The following is a 15,734-nucleotide window of genomic DNA, read 5'->3' on the forward strand; positions in this document are numbered from 1 at the left end:
CACAGTACATTTCTTAGATCATAATTGGGGTTTACAACAAAATTGATAGGTTTTAACCATTATATAAAAACATAGTGCTGAAACTATTTATTTACAATTCTTGAAGTTTTGCAAGAATATTATTAACTGATAGAGTTGTAGCGCTAACGCTTGATAATGCAACGCTAACACGCGGCAATCTCTTTATTTGAAAAGAAAATGGATCCGCTTGGTGAAGGCAAATTTATCACAGAGATGTGCTTGTCACATCACATTTGATAGTTAAAGCAGGTTTAGATGCTATACATTCAAAGATGGAGAGGGTGCGTAGAGCTATCGAATTTATCGTCGGCGGAAGCAATAAAAGATGGCAGGAGTATGTCAAATATTGTAAGCAAGAGGAGCCACGCTTCGACCTTTGAAGTTATGTACAGACATGCCTATCCGTTGGAACTCTACCTACTTGATGTTGGAAAAAGCTTGCCAACCGCGAAACAAATTACAGATTTCGTCAACTGGAAGAACTATCCAGAGGAAGTTGTCAACTATGATGATTGGGCGGTTTGTGAATTTTTTTATCATTTCTTATAATTTTTTAGATGCTACTAATACATTAAGTGGTATTTATTATCCAACTACTAATTTAGTGTTAGATATTTTAGTTCAAATTGCTAAAACTTTTGATCAATATAGATATGATAACATTTTAAGTGAAATTGTTCAAGTATGTAAGAAAAATATAAGAGATATTGGTTAGATATTTCATTCTTATATGGATTAGGCATTTTTCTAGATCCTAGGTTTAAATTATCCAAGTTAACGGTGTAATTACTAAGTTAGGCCATTATTTAGGACATGATTATACGTCTTATTTGACGACTGTAAACACAAATTGGATAGGCTTTTTTTTTATTGAGAACAGATACAATGGAAGTAGAAATGGAAGTGGAAGTGAAACGTCTAGGAGAGGCGATCAAGACCTTGATGTAGCCCCCCTCAATGATCGAGCAAGTGGGCGTATGTGGGACGTGGCGGAAGCTCCAGCTCCAGCTCTAACTCGTACATACATAGACCAAATGAGATGACTCGCTACTACAGGTGGACTTGACCTTTAGACGATGAATGAGCAACTTGACATGGAATTCTTCAATGGTGGAACCAACAAGAAAGTCAATTCCCCATTATATCCCAAATGGCACGTGACATTTTATCTGTGCCAGTTTCTACAATTGCATTCGATTCAACATTTCAACGAGTGGTCGGATTGTTGAAGACAGAAGATGTCTTTAACCGATGAAATGATTGAAGTGATAACGTGTTTACGGGATTGGACTCCTGCAGAAAGAAGATTACAACAGCACCCTGAAGATCCCGAACTACTGAACTCTTTAGGATACAGATTTGAATAATGTAACTAGTGTTGACGATGAAATTGAAGATGAATAATTTAATAAAAAAATTATTAAGTTTATTTGTGAAACGTGAATGTGTGAAATGTGAATATTACATTTATGTTCAAAATTAAAATTAACTATTAATTGATTTATTTTTTAAATTAATTAAATTTTTAGAAACTTACTAATCAACCCCTAAAAAATACTAAAAACCCTCTATAAAATTTTGTTTTGCCCCCAAAATATAAAAAAATTTGAGGGGGGAAAATAAATTATCCAAACCCCATGGGACCGGTCCCGACCAAGCCTAAGGCCTGGTCCGGGTCCTAGTTTTTCTCATGGGCTTGGGACCGGTCCCAGGCCCATGAGTGACTGGTCCCATTTGGGACCAGTCCCAAACGGGCCCAAGCCTGGGCCCGCAAGGGACCGATCCCTTGCCCAGCTCTAAATCTTCATTTTAGACTTTGCCTGGGTCCACTTAAACAGATCTTCATTACATGCTTTTCGTGAATTTTTGGTATTTCGTACAGATACCGGAAAATATCTCTCTATAAAAAAGATTGGCAATATTAGGGGTTTATCTGATATTTACAAATCTAAGGGTTAACTTGATATTCGTCATGCAAGTACTGAAGTACGACGTGTCGTCAAGAAACGAATTAAAAATATTATTTAGGGAATATGTTATGTAAGTCCATTCAGACTTCAGATTCACATATACAGGCGGCTATATGATATTAAGTAAACCTTATGGGGTTCCCCGATATTCGACTACAGTAAACAACATGTCGTATTAAAAGAACCGACACGTCGGTTTTCTTGCAAACAACATGCCGTTTTAAAAAAGGTACTCGTCCTTTCTTAATAAACGACATGTCGTCTGTTTATAAAGACGACATGCCGGTTTCTGAAAACCAGCATATCGTATTCGTGTTGAGAAATTTTTAAACCCCCCATGTTTCAATAAGTATCTAAAACCCCCTAATATTATGAATCTTCTTGGACCTAAGTGATATTACCCTAGGTCAGAAATCGACGATCATTTGATTTTGTACCTCAAACCATGGGGAAGCAAACCATTTGACGAATCTATCGTGACTGCTTCTTCAATTATAAACTCATCTAACTTCTTAGAAGCCACCGTGATTGTGGTTGTGTGACAAATTGGTGAAGGAATGTGGTGATCAAATCTGATGAAGGGTTTAGTATATGTTGTTTTTTTATTTTTGGATGTAAGAATACAAATTGAAGATGGTGATCACCAGTAGAGCTCCTGTTACTGCAATAATCAACCATAGCCACCGGCGCTTCTCTGCAATTAGAAAGGTCAAATTTTGCAGAGCAAAGGAAGAAGAAAGCTATGAAGCCTATGCCCTTACAGATGTAAGTCCTCTTACTTGCAGCTTTCCTTTAGCTTTAAGACCAAAAATCAATGTTTCTGTGTATTGATTTCATTAATAAAGATTGTAATTTAGAGTCAGTAATCCAACAATTTAGAAAATTTTGATTTTTATGTTGCTATCTATGATAAACATTAAAGTTTAAACTCTTATAGTATGAACCAACATTGATTTCCTAATTTGACTAAATTTACTGACATATAACACAAAAATATATGAAAAAATATTAAATCCGCTAGTTATTGGAAGGTATTTCTGTACTAGTATTTCAACATGGAAGCTCAGATTATTAAGTTACTATCTTATTATCTGGCTACTATCACTGAAATTGTTACATCATTATTGGAACAATTTTCTGACTTGTTTTCAGCAACTTCCAATTCTTCATCAATTACATTGATGAAAAATGCTGGTTGTTTTGGATCTGGAAGAAGCATAGTTTCATTTGTAAGCATAGAAACCACACTGAACATTGTAGGTCTATCTCTTGCTTGATCTTGTACACACAATAAACCAACATGAATGCATCTTAGAACTTCGTTAGAAGAACATGATTCGCCTAGTGTTGGGTCTGTTAGCTCTAAACCTTTACCTTCCTTCCACAGCTGCCATGCCTGAAAGAGGAGAGGTTTAACACCCAGAAATTTTCAAATTAAAGTTAGAATATTGATACTAACTTAAAATTTTAATAGCTGTCTTGAATACTTACATATCCTACAAGGTTGAGTGGCCGCTCTGTATCAAAGTTACTATTGTTCCTCTTGCCACTCACAATTTCCAATACCATGACTCCAAAGCTAAATACATCAATTTTAGTTTAAATGGTGCCATTTATGGCGTATTCTGGAGACATATAGCCACTGAAAATGATTGAACACTGCTTTTAGCTCGTGAAGAAACAAAAACATGGATGCATATTGGTTGTAGATTAAGCATATACTTACTATGTTCCATAAACTCTCCTTCTGTTTGCTACTGACTCATTCACATGAAAGATTCTAGTCATTCCAAAATCACATAGCTTTGGATTTATTTGTTCATTAAGTAAAATGTTGCTAGCTGTCAAGTCCCTATGGATCACCCTTAGTCTTGAATATTTATGGAGATAAAGAGAGCAACCTCTTCAATTATACTTTAACGTTTCCTCCAATTTAGTAGGTTCTTCCTGCTAGAATCGTTTTCAAAATATATGTGATGAGAAAATTAAAAGGAAACGAAAACATCAGTAGTAATAAATGGTTAGAATTCCAGAGTCCTCACAAGTCAGAGAAGAGACCTACAAATATAAAAAAATCCAAGCTTTTGTTAGGCATGTACTCATAAACTAAAATCCTTTCTTCTTCATGAAGATAGCATCCTAAAAGCCTCACAAGATTAGTGTGTTGGAGTTTTGCTATGACTTTAGCTTCATTCTTAAACTCCACAATTCCTTGACCTGATCTTCTAGAGTCTTTTTATTGCTATTTCTTGTCCATCCGGTAATTGTCCCTGAGATTGTGACTTTGAAATTACTAATTGTACACCTAACGCAACTAAACTCAAAAAACTTTACCTTATAAACTGGACCCAAACCACCCTCTCCTAGCTTATTGTAAGTTGAGAAATTATCTGTAGCAGCTGAAATGACTTGAAAGTCAAATATCTTCAACTCGTGGTTTATGCCATGACCTTTTTCTTCTCTTTTCTCTTTCCCATAGGGGGTGATAAGTAAAAAAAACTCTGTCGAAGTATACGTAAAAGCTTCTTTCACGTTCTTTTGCTGAGGACTAATCAAGAAAGTATCAATCTAATTATGTCAGAAAATGGTCAAGAAAGATGTTTGATTTACAGATCTTTTGTATCAAACCCCTTAAGAAATATGTTTACCTTTTGGCTTGACTTTCTTCCATATGAAGTAGATTAAGTAGCACAACAGGGAAACCAATAAAGCTGTTCCTACTGCAATTTTTAATGGAAACCACCTCTTGTTTTCTGCGTAAGATAAATACAAGTAAAAGATGGTAATACAGATAATGAATCAGTACTTTGGAATAGAACAGATGTACGATGAAGAAGACGTACTTTTTGGTTGAAGGATGCATATATGCTGTGAATTGAAAAATTCCCTGTAAGATTCTATAAAATTTGCTTCTCTGCCCCAAATCTCACAACCAATACCGAGGTGTGGTACTATAGGCAATACAGGAACAATTATTCCAGCATTTCAATTCACAATCAATATAGCTCATGTTTTCGCTTTCTTTGAACTTGAATCCATCTCGGGACATGAAACCATATCTAGTTTCAAAGAACAGAGCATCTATCCTGCAGATAGAACTTGCATTACATACTGAAGTAAATATAGTTCATCTGCAAAGAATTATTTGGAAATTTTATATAAGATAACTTATTTATAAATATAGTTCTTACTTTGTTTATGCATGAAACGAAATTTCTCTTAATTTCAATCCATATGTACTGGTCCTGAATCCTGATGCTCCAGAAAATATATCATGTAGTGATGTAGAGTCCAGCATTCAAAATCTTTAGCTTTACGATTACCAAGAATTGGCAGCATAGGACAGTTATTCTAAACATGAATTCTGACTGAAACTCATGAGTTGAAACAAGGCATCTTATGTTACCTGGAAAAAATTAGATTCATATGCAGAGTAAAAAGCATGTATTAACAGTTCTTTTTCAAAATATATCTTAAATTTCGTTTTGCTTTTCTCCAATTAGAGCCCCCAGCTCATGTTTGTTGAATAATTTTGGTGTTCTGTTTCTTTTTGTTTAGAAACAGAGCAAGCTTTCTGAGATGGTCATTCTAATATCGAACTCTTCTGTTAAAACTTACATACTGTAAACGGACATGTTTATATTTAATAACAGCTTTGCCAGATTAATGCGGAATCTGTCACAACGTTGGCAACAATAACTTAGCCTTAGTTTTTTTCCTCTGTTTATTAAATATATTCATTTCTCTAATTCGATCTTCATACTAATAACCAAACACCCCAAATTTAACTCGAAAATTCAACTCGAATTCAGAATGTTTAGCTTCAAAAGAGTGAAAAGGAACAAGAATTGGCACCATGGACAGTTATTCTAGACCATGAGTTGAAACAAAGCATCTTATGTTATCTGGGAAAAAAATTATTCATATGCAGAGTAATTGAACTGTGCTTTGTTTTCGTTACATGCGCATAGTAACAGTGTTTCAAAATATATGTAAGGGGTTGAAACCGATTAATCATGGCACCAAATATATGGCCAAAAAAATCCCAGAAATAACCAATCCTGGATTTTGCAAAAATAATAATAAATGTTTCAATGTAATGATGCAGCGACCTACATTTCTAAGCTTTGGCTTCACTTCGGATAGGGAACAAAAATTGGCTCCACAAATTTACTAGAGAGTTATTCTAAACAGAAATCTTGCCTAAACCCGTGACCTAAATATATATAAAGGAGCAACCAAAATCTGACACATGGCAGAGTTTTTATCTTGAGTTTCATAAAGGAGACTACTGTCTATGGGTACCTCCAAATTCCACTTACGGAATGAAGCAACCAAAACCTGACACATTCTTGTAACTGGGCTTCCCCCTGGCCTTTGAAATCCATAGAGGGGAGTGCCTGAAAAGAAACTTGCAATTGCAGTGCCCATAAACAATGTTGGAATTCCAAATCCTAGACCCCACCCGGCATTGTCTTGAATCCACACCAGGAAACTACTAGATATTAGAGCACCTATGTTGATAGAAAAATAAAACCAGTTGAAGAAGGACTCCTTTACTCTTTCTTTAGGATCAGTATCGTCAAACTGATCTGCCCCAAAGGACGAAACACATGGTTTAATACTACCAGTACCAAGCGCAATCAGATAAAGCCCAAAGAAGAATACTTCATACTCAGCCAGAGTAGCTGAAGGGCATAAAGGAGACTACTGTCTATAGATACCTCCAAATTCCACTTACGGAATTTAGTTATAGGTTTGCTTTCGAGTGGTTGAATATTGTCTTCGCATAATCGGATCATATGTGAATGTGTAAACTTCTTAATTTTTTGATTTTGGGGATGCATAGTAAATTATGTTTTCATTGTACGGCTTCTGTTGTTGGGGAATCAGAATCATTACTTGAATTAATCATACATCATACTCCCAATATCAATATATTGTTATAGCACCATCATGGTTTTTCTTCTGTTATCATTCTTTTGTTCTTTTAAAATTCTTAGGCATAAGTTCCTAAGCGTATAGAATTTTATGGAGTGACTCAGCATCTCATCATTATTTGCTGAGTTGAATTCCTTGGGCCCAAATTGTCATTTGGATTCAATGTCCTCTTAGTGAGGATTTCTTCTCATTATATAGGCACAAATGTGCAATATACAAGGCTAAAATCAAGCCTGAATTACAGTAGAAAATCTGCCTAAATTACAGCCATTAAATCTGTTTATACCAAAACTATACATATTCTGACTAAATAAGGAAGTGTATATATGTACAACTGGTGAAAACTAATTAAGGAAAGCGTATCATGGTGACATCCCCCCTCAAAGTGATGTTGGTTTGTCAAGAATCATCAATTTGCCTACAAGAAACTGATGCCGTTGTCGTGTCATAGCCTTCGTAAACACATCTGCAATCTGGAGGTCAGTAGAAATATGAGGAAGAGAAATGATACGAGTGTCCAATACTTTCCGAATGGAATGACAGTCTACCTCAATGTGTTTGAAAGACGGGATTGACAGCGATCTGAATGGCACTAGTGTTGTCAGCATGTAGAGGAGTAGGATCGGATTGAACACAACCAATCTCAGCAAGGAGGCCACGAAGCCAAAGAATCTCAGAACAAGCAGCAGACATTGCACGGTATTCAGATTCGGTAGAAGATTTGGACACGCGATCTTGTTTCTTACTCTTCCAAGATATCAAAGAGTCGCCAAGAAACATGCACCAACCTGTAACAGATCGGCGCGTATCAGGACATCCTGCCCAATCTGCATCGCTGTAAGCCACAAGCTGAAGAGGAGTCCCAGTAGGGAAGAATAGGCCACGACTAGGAGAACCTCGAAGATATCGAATGATACGACGTACAGCAGCTAAGTGTAGATGACGTGGAGCCTGCATGAACTGACTAACCTGTTGTACGGCAAAGGAAATATCAGGACGTGTAATGGTTAAGTAGTTTAAGCTCCCCACTAACTGTCGATACATAGTAGGGTCGGAAAGGAGATCACCCTCTTCCCGAAGATACTTCGTGTTTACTTCCATAGGAGTATCCACAGAAAAAGTATCTTGAAGACTAGCCAATGCAATCAGATCCTGAGTAGATTTATGCTGATTCAAAAAAATGCCAGAGGAATCAGTATGAACTTCCAAGCCTAAGAAGTATGTAAGAGAACCAAGGTCCTTCATATGAAATGAGGCTTGAAGATGTTGCTGCAATCGGGTGATCAAGCTAGAGTCTGTGCCAGTAACAACAATATCATCAACATAAACCAGAAGAAGGACAATGCCAAGAGATGTCTTGCAGAAAAATAAAGAAGAATCATATGCACTCTGCTGAAATGAAAATTGGAGCAAAGTGGAGCGGAATTTATCAAACCAGGCCTGGGGAGCTTGTTTCAGCCCATACAATGATCGTTTCAACCTACAGACATCCGAGGAAAAAGATGATGACAAACCAGGTGGAAGGGTCATGTATATCTCTTCTTTGAGATCACCATGAAGAATGCATTTTTGACATCCATCTGATGAAGAGACCAACCTCGGGATGCAGCAACAGACAGGACAGTCCGTACCGTAGTCATTTTGGCAACGGGAGCAAAAGTCTCCTCATAGTCCACCCCATATTCTTGTCTATTGCCAAGGGCAACCAACCGGGCCTTATACCGATCCAGAGTGCCATCAGAACTCAGCTTGATAGAATAGACCCATTTGCAACCAATAGCTTTGACTTGAGGAGGACAAGGGACAACATCCCATGTATGATTATCCTGAAGAGCCTGAAGTTCTTCGACCATTGCCTCACGCCAACAATCATGTTTAGCTGCCTTAGAATAACCGGATGGAATGGGAATATTAGATAGAGTAACAAGGAGAGAGGTAGCAGAGAAACCATACCAGTCTGACGGACGAGACACTCTGGTCGAGCGACGAGGAACTGGGATAGTATTCGGATCACCCGTAGACGATTCAGTCTGAACAGGTTCAGATGGCGGGCCAGGCTCAAGAAGGGACAAAGCAGATTGTCGTCTTTCATATACAAGTCCAGATTTAAATCGGTCAATAGAAGGAGGCAAGTCATCAAAATGAGGCAAAACATGTATCTCAGGCAAAGACTTATCATGATAAGGAAAGAATGACTGATTTTCAAAGAACACAACATGACGAGAAATACGAAATCGGTTAGAGCATGGATCATAGCAAACATAGCCTTTGTGTGAAGTACTATAACCCATAAATGCACATCTAACAGATTGAGCAGATAATTTATATCGTTCATGAGAAGGCAAATGAACAAAACAAACACAACCAAAAGTATGCATGTCAAGGTATTTAGGGTGCTGATTATAAAGACGAAAATAAGGAGTTTCATAATTTAAGACACTGGATTGCAATCTATTAATTAAATAAACAGCCGTAGATAAAGCTTCAACCCAGAATTTAGGAGGAACAGATGATTGAAGCAAAAGAGTACGAACAACATCCAACAAATGTCTATTTTTACGTTCAGCAACACCATTTTGCTGAGGTGTATATGGACAAGAACGCTGAGAGACAATGCCTTTTTGTGTGAGAAAATCATGAAACTCACGAGACATGTATTCACCCCCAGAATCAGACCTCGGAATTTTAATACCATAAGAAAATTGAGTCTCGACATAAGCAGTGAATTGTTGAAAAACAGACAAGACCTCAGATTTAGCACGAAGAAAATAGATCCAGGTATACTTTATATAATCATCTATGAATGTAACAAAGTATTTATAGTTTGCATGGGAGATAACCGGAGAAATTTCCCACACATCACTATGAATTAAATCAAAACAGCGGTTAGCGTGACTACTGTGAGAAGGAAAAGAAAGAGACTTACTTTTACCTAATTTGCATGTGGAACAATCAAAAGAGAAAGGAAAAGAAAATTGATCTTTATTACCCAACAAACCAGAGTTTATTATATGAGATAAAATAGCAGAATTAGGATGACCCAATCGTTTGTGCCATACTTCACACTTATTGTTCACATCATTACAAGCAAATGAAATAACAGCAGGAATGGAAAAATGCATAGGAAATAAACGTCCAACTTTAGGCCCCTTCGCAAGTATCTTGCCCGACACCTGATCCTACACAAGACAACCATCACGAGAAAAATGAACATCACAGTTATTATCAACCAATTGCCCGACTGAAATAAGACTGGTAGAAAGTTGAGGAGGTACGAAAACATCTCTAATAGTTGAATCAACATCCCCAATAGCATGAATAGGTAACTGATAACCATTAGCAATCTGAATATGTGTCGATCCAGTATAAGTTCAAACATTGCCAAGAATATCAGAAGAACTAGTCATGTGATTAGATGCACCAGAATCAATAATCCATGAGGGAGAAAGCGAACCGTTACCTTGCAGTCCTAAGGCTGAAAATGCAGAAATAATCATCTGTTGTACCTTCTCAGGAGTAAGAGCAGAGGAAGCACTAGGAGTAGCAGAAGGAGCGGAATCCACAGTAGCCTGATAAGCATTGGCCTGACGATTCTGGGGACGAGTAGGACACTCCTTAATAATGTGCCCCGGCTTCTTACAGTAGTTGCAAAATTTCCGTGTACATTTGGTAGCAATATGCCCATATTCCTTGCAGCTGAAGCATTGAACGTTCCGCATGTCTCGACCCTTGCCTTTTCCTTGAGCAGCATAAGCCATTGCATTGGATATCATTTTGTCGTGCTGATAAGTGGCCTGGGTGGTAAGTCGTTGCTCCTCACGAAGTAACTCCCCAAAACAGATATCCAAAGATGGCACGGGATTGTGATTCATCAAATTAGAGCGAGTGGCTTCAAATTCAGGTCGTAACTTCATTAAAAATTGATCTCGCTTGCTTTGCGCATGAATTTCCTGCACAACTGAGAGAGAATCTTCTGGTACCTTGGCATAAATAATGTCAGTAAATTCTCCCCAGATATTATTAAATCCAGAAAAATAATCCTGAATGGAGAGATCACCCTGAGTATAACTAGAAATCTCGTACTCTAATTGAGATCGTCGAGCAATATTGTCTTGATTATAGACTTTTTTTAAGTATTCCCACATAGATTTTGCAGTCTTATATGGCCTTAGATTAAGAACAATAATAGGATCCACTGATCCTAAAATCCATGTCATCACCCGAGCATCTTTGGTTTGCCACTGAGCTAGTTTAGAAACATCCGTAGGAGCCTTATTACTCCCATCAATATGACCCCATAACTCTTTCCCCATAACAAATAAACGAAATTGAAATTCCCAGGCAGAATAGTTCTTACCCGTGAATTTCACCGCAATAAAATCAGAAGACATGATAGCCGAATTAAACACTAACAAAAAAATAGCCAATAACCAGCCTAAGGATAATCCCAAACAGTATCAACCAAAAAATTTCAGAAAGGAAAACTGGAACGATACCTGGCCAAAAACTTCAACAATCAATTCCCAAAAATATTGAAACACCAAACCACCCCAGAAGAGATCGACCACCACCAAGGAACCACCAAAAACTGCCAACAAACGCAACACACCACCAGAAACTGCCGACAACCTCAGGACCAAAGATGCGCCACCAAGAAAGCACACCCAAAATGCGTCGAAAAACTCCAAGAAGCACTCAGACAGTGACGAAAATACCAAGAAGTCCCAAAAACAACGCCAACAGCACCCAAGAGGAAGCCCAACGTAACCAAGAACACCGAGAAAAAAAAAAACAGAAAACCCACACGAGAAAGGTTTGTAACTTAGGAACCTAGCTCTGATACCATGTCATTTGGATTCAATGTCCTCTTAGTGAGGATTTCTTCTCATTATATAGGCACAAATGTGCAATATACAAGGCTAAAATCAAGCCTGAATTACAGCAGAAAATCTGCCTAAATTACAGCCATTAAATCTGTTTATACCAAAACTATACATATTCTGACTAACTAAGGAAGTGTATATATGTACAACTGGTGAAAACTAATTAAGGAAAGCGTATCATGGTGACACAGATTGGCTTGCTGCATCCAAAAGTAAATTTTCTGCACTTTGTGTACTTAGAGAAGTGTCAGGTTGTAGTGATTGAATGCTATCGGGTGGGTCTGTGTCATCTTAATGGGCTGCCATAAGAATCCAAGTGATTCCAATCAGGTTGAATTTAAAATTTATTGATGTAATATTCAAATTGAAGTGCTCTGTTATATGCGCGTATAAGTTGTGTTATCTTATTCTTTTTGTGTATTCTACCAATTCTATATTTTCTTTTGCTGGCATTTTTATGTGGTAATATGTCCTCTTCCTTTAATATTTAATGCTATATAGAATTGTGCACTCCAGATTGTTGGACCTGTCTCCATGTGTTTATGTTAGGAGATGACTGATTTTCTCTTGGGTAATTAAATATTTTTTACAATCATGGTTGGAAGATACTAAAAAGCCAAAGATAAGTTGTTAAATCTCTATTCTTAACATTTGTGAAAATCCATGGATAAAAAGTAAAAGCAACAAATTATTCTTATATTTTCATTGGAGTATGCCTTGTATTGTTTTATCTATCTTACTCTTGACTTCTTTTGCCTATCATTAGAATGAGAGCAGTCAATTGTACACAGGAGATGGCTCTGTAGACATTAATGGGAAACCTGTTCTGAAGCAGAATACTGGAAATTGGAGAGCATGCCCTTTCATACTGGGTGATTAATCATTTTTCTTTATGGCACTTTTTCTTGAATATTTCTATTTCTGACGCTCTTAATCTAAAACACAGGTACTGAATGTTGTGAACGTTTGGCCTACTATGGAATTGCGACCAATCTTGTTTCTTATCTTACCAAGAAACTACACGAAGGAAATGTTTCTGCTGCAAGAAATGTTACCACCTGGCAAGGCACTTGCTATCTTACACCTCTTATTGGAGCCATCTTAGCTGATGCTTATCGGGGAAGATATTGGACAATTGTTGCTTCCTCCACAATTTACTTTATTGTAATTCATCTTGCTTTAGCTGAAGCTGTTTATTTTGACTGCATGTCTTTTGCAAAATTTTATGAAGTCTTTAGTAACATAAATTTGTTTTCGTGTAGGGAATGTGCGCATTGACCCTTTCAGCATCAATTCCTTCATTAAAACCTGCTGAATGTGTGGGTTCTGTATGCCCTCCAGCTACTCTGGCTCAGTATGAAGTATTATTCTTTTGGCTTTATCTGATTGCGCTTGGTACTGGTGGTATTAAACCATGTGTCTCGTCCTTTGGGCAGATCAGTTTGATGATACTGATCCTAAAGAAAGAGTAAAGAAGGGGTCCTTCTTCAACTGGTTTTATTTTTCTATCAACATAGGTGCTCTGATGTCTAGTAGTTTCCTGGTGTGGATTCAAGACAATGCTGGGTGGGGTCTAGCATTTGGAATTCCTGCATTGTTTATGGGCACTGCAATTGCAAGTTTCTTTTCAGGCACTCCCCTCTATAGATTTCAAAGACCAGGGGGAAGTCCAGTTACAAGAATGTGTCAGGTTTTGGTTGCTTCATTCCGGAAGTGGAATTTGGAGGTACCCATAGACAGTAGTCTCCTTTATAGAGTTATTCAATGTAATAATGCAGAGACCTACATGAATGCATCTTAGTACTTCATTAGTAGAGCTTGATCCAACCTCAAGTCCTGTGTCCATGAGCTCTAAGCCTTTTCCTTCATTCCACAGCAACCATGCCTGAAAGGTGTGATAAAGGATAGATTTCGTATAATATCCATCAAAGAGCTTCAATAAATGGCCATTGACCTCTAAAATATGAAAATAAGATTTGATTGATTATACTTACATATCCTACGAGATCGAGTGGGGGCTCAGTATGATAGCAACTATTATTCTTCTTGCCACTTACAATTTCCAGTACTAAGACTCCAAAGCTGAAGACATCAATTTTGATTGAGACAATGTCATTTATGGCATACTCTGGAGACATATAGCCGATGAAAAATAAATGAATAAATTCTTTTAGGGTTTGAAAATGAAAATGTTTTCATATGAAAATGGACAAAGCAACTGCATATATATGTTTGATTGTAAATGTAACAGGTACTTACTATGTTCCAACAACTCTATTTGTGTTTGCTTCCTATTCATTAAATCTAAATAATTTAGCCATTCCAAAATTAGATATTTTTGGATTCATCTGGTTATCGAGTAAAATGTTGTCTACTTTTAAGTTTCGGTAAATCACTCTTATGCTTAAACTGGAGTAATGCAGAACTTTGGTCGTGAGAACAAAGTTTCGCAGAACACTGAGAATGCAAAAGCAATAACAGGAGGCAGAAAATATGACAAGACCATGTTAAGTACCAAGCCATTTTTCTGTATGAAATCAGAGGAATGGATATATTTGTAAATGGGACGGAAATGGAGGGTCAATATGTATAGAACCCGTTTTCAGCTTTCTTTTTTAATTAGTTAAAAATTTTATTAATCAATACAGAATCTGCAAAGAAAGTTTCATAGAAGCAATATTCCTTGAACCTTATAGTAACCAAGTTTTTATCAATAATTCAAACTGAAAGTTAGATTCATGTAGCATAAGTCTTGGTTGTGCAGTGAGGACTACGTGCTCATCTGGAAAAATATTATCTACTCTCACCAAGTCTTGGTCATGCAGTAAGGACTACTCCATCAATAACCAAGTGTCATGGCCATGCACTGACTATTCCACTAACTATTTAGCACCAAGTCTCCGTAAATTATCTAGCATCTAAGTCTTGGTTGTGAATGTCTTCTAAGATTAAAATCATTTTCCACACGGTGCCCGAAATGATAAATTAATCTTCAAGTCTCAATTTCTAGTAATTTTCTCCCTCTAGACTCTGTACATATTCAAGTCACCAGTAAATAATAAAGCCTTTTATTTTTATTTTTTCTGCATGTATTGTTGAAAAATAATATAAATACAGCTAACTTTGTTGAATTGGGGGAAGTATTTAACCGTGTAAATGAAAGCCACTTATACAGGCAACCAAATCAATATCGCTGCTTCTGCAATGGTCCTATTTTTTCTTATTTCTTTAACATTTCAGATTTCAATAATATTAAAACAAAAGGGGGCCCAATAATCTTTGAGCGACAACACAGTGGAAAATGAATTCTAAACTCATTAGAAACCACAAAGTTCAAACTGAGGCTAACTTATTATAACAATGCTTTAATGACAGAAGCAAACGATTTGAAAACATACAGGGACTTTGACGTAAAGTTAGAAATTATGGACCTTGTGATAGGAATCCACTGCTAAATTGATAGAAATTGGACTCCTTTGTAGGCTTGAGTAGAACTCTTTTTAAAAAATCGACTTACCAAGAGATGATGCTTAAGTCCTTATAAACTATACGTCCACCCCTTTTCTCTCTCAATGTGAGATCCTAAAATAATTTGGGTGAATGATGGTCCCCTATATTATATTCATATTATTTTTGAGGTATATTGTTTCTTTTAAAGTGACTTATCAAAATTATATTTCATTTTATTTTTAACAGATATTATTTTCATTATTATTTAATTTTTGAAAACTTGTTAAAAAACATTATTTAAGTCTATTGATATTGAATAATGAATATACCTAAATTTGATAAGGATTGCTGCTTATGGGATGGGGTAACATGTGATACGGTGACCGGTCATGTGATTGAGCTTGACCTTAGTTGCAGTTGGCTTTTATGTCAGCATCCGGTTGGCAACACATACTGGCTCAATCCTTCC

The 15,734-nt window shown here is 36.7% G+C and overlaps 1 pseudogene; it reads left to right on the forward strand.

Moving 5' to 3' along the window:
* Nucleotides 1–2,409: 2,409 nt before the first annotated feature.
* LOC116142758 lies at nt 2,410–13,754 on the forward strand (annotated as a pseudogene).
* Nucleotides 13,755–15,734: the final 1,980 nt, after the last annotated feature.

The sequence above is a fragment of the Pistacia vera genome, unplaced genomic scaffold (assembly GCF_008641045.1).
Source record: "Pistacia vera cultivar Batoury unplaced genomic scaffold, PisVer_v2 Contig418, whole genome shotgun sequence".
NCBI classification, from domain to species: Eukaryota; Viridiplantae; Streptophyta; class Magnoliopsida; order Sapindales; family Anacardiaceae; genus Pistacia; species Pistacia vera.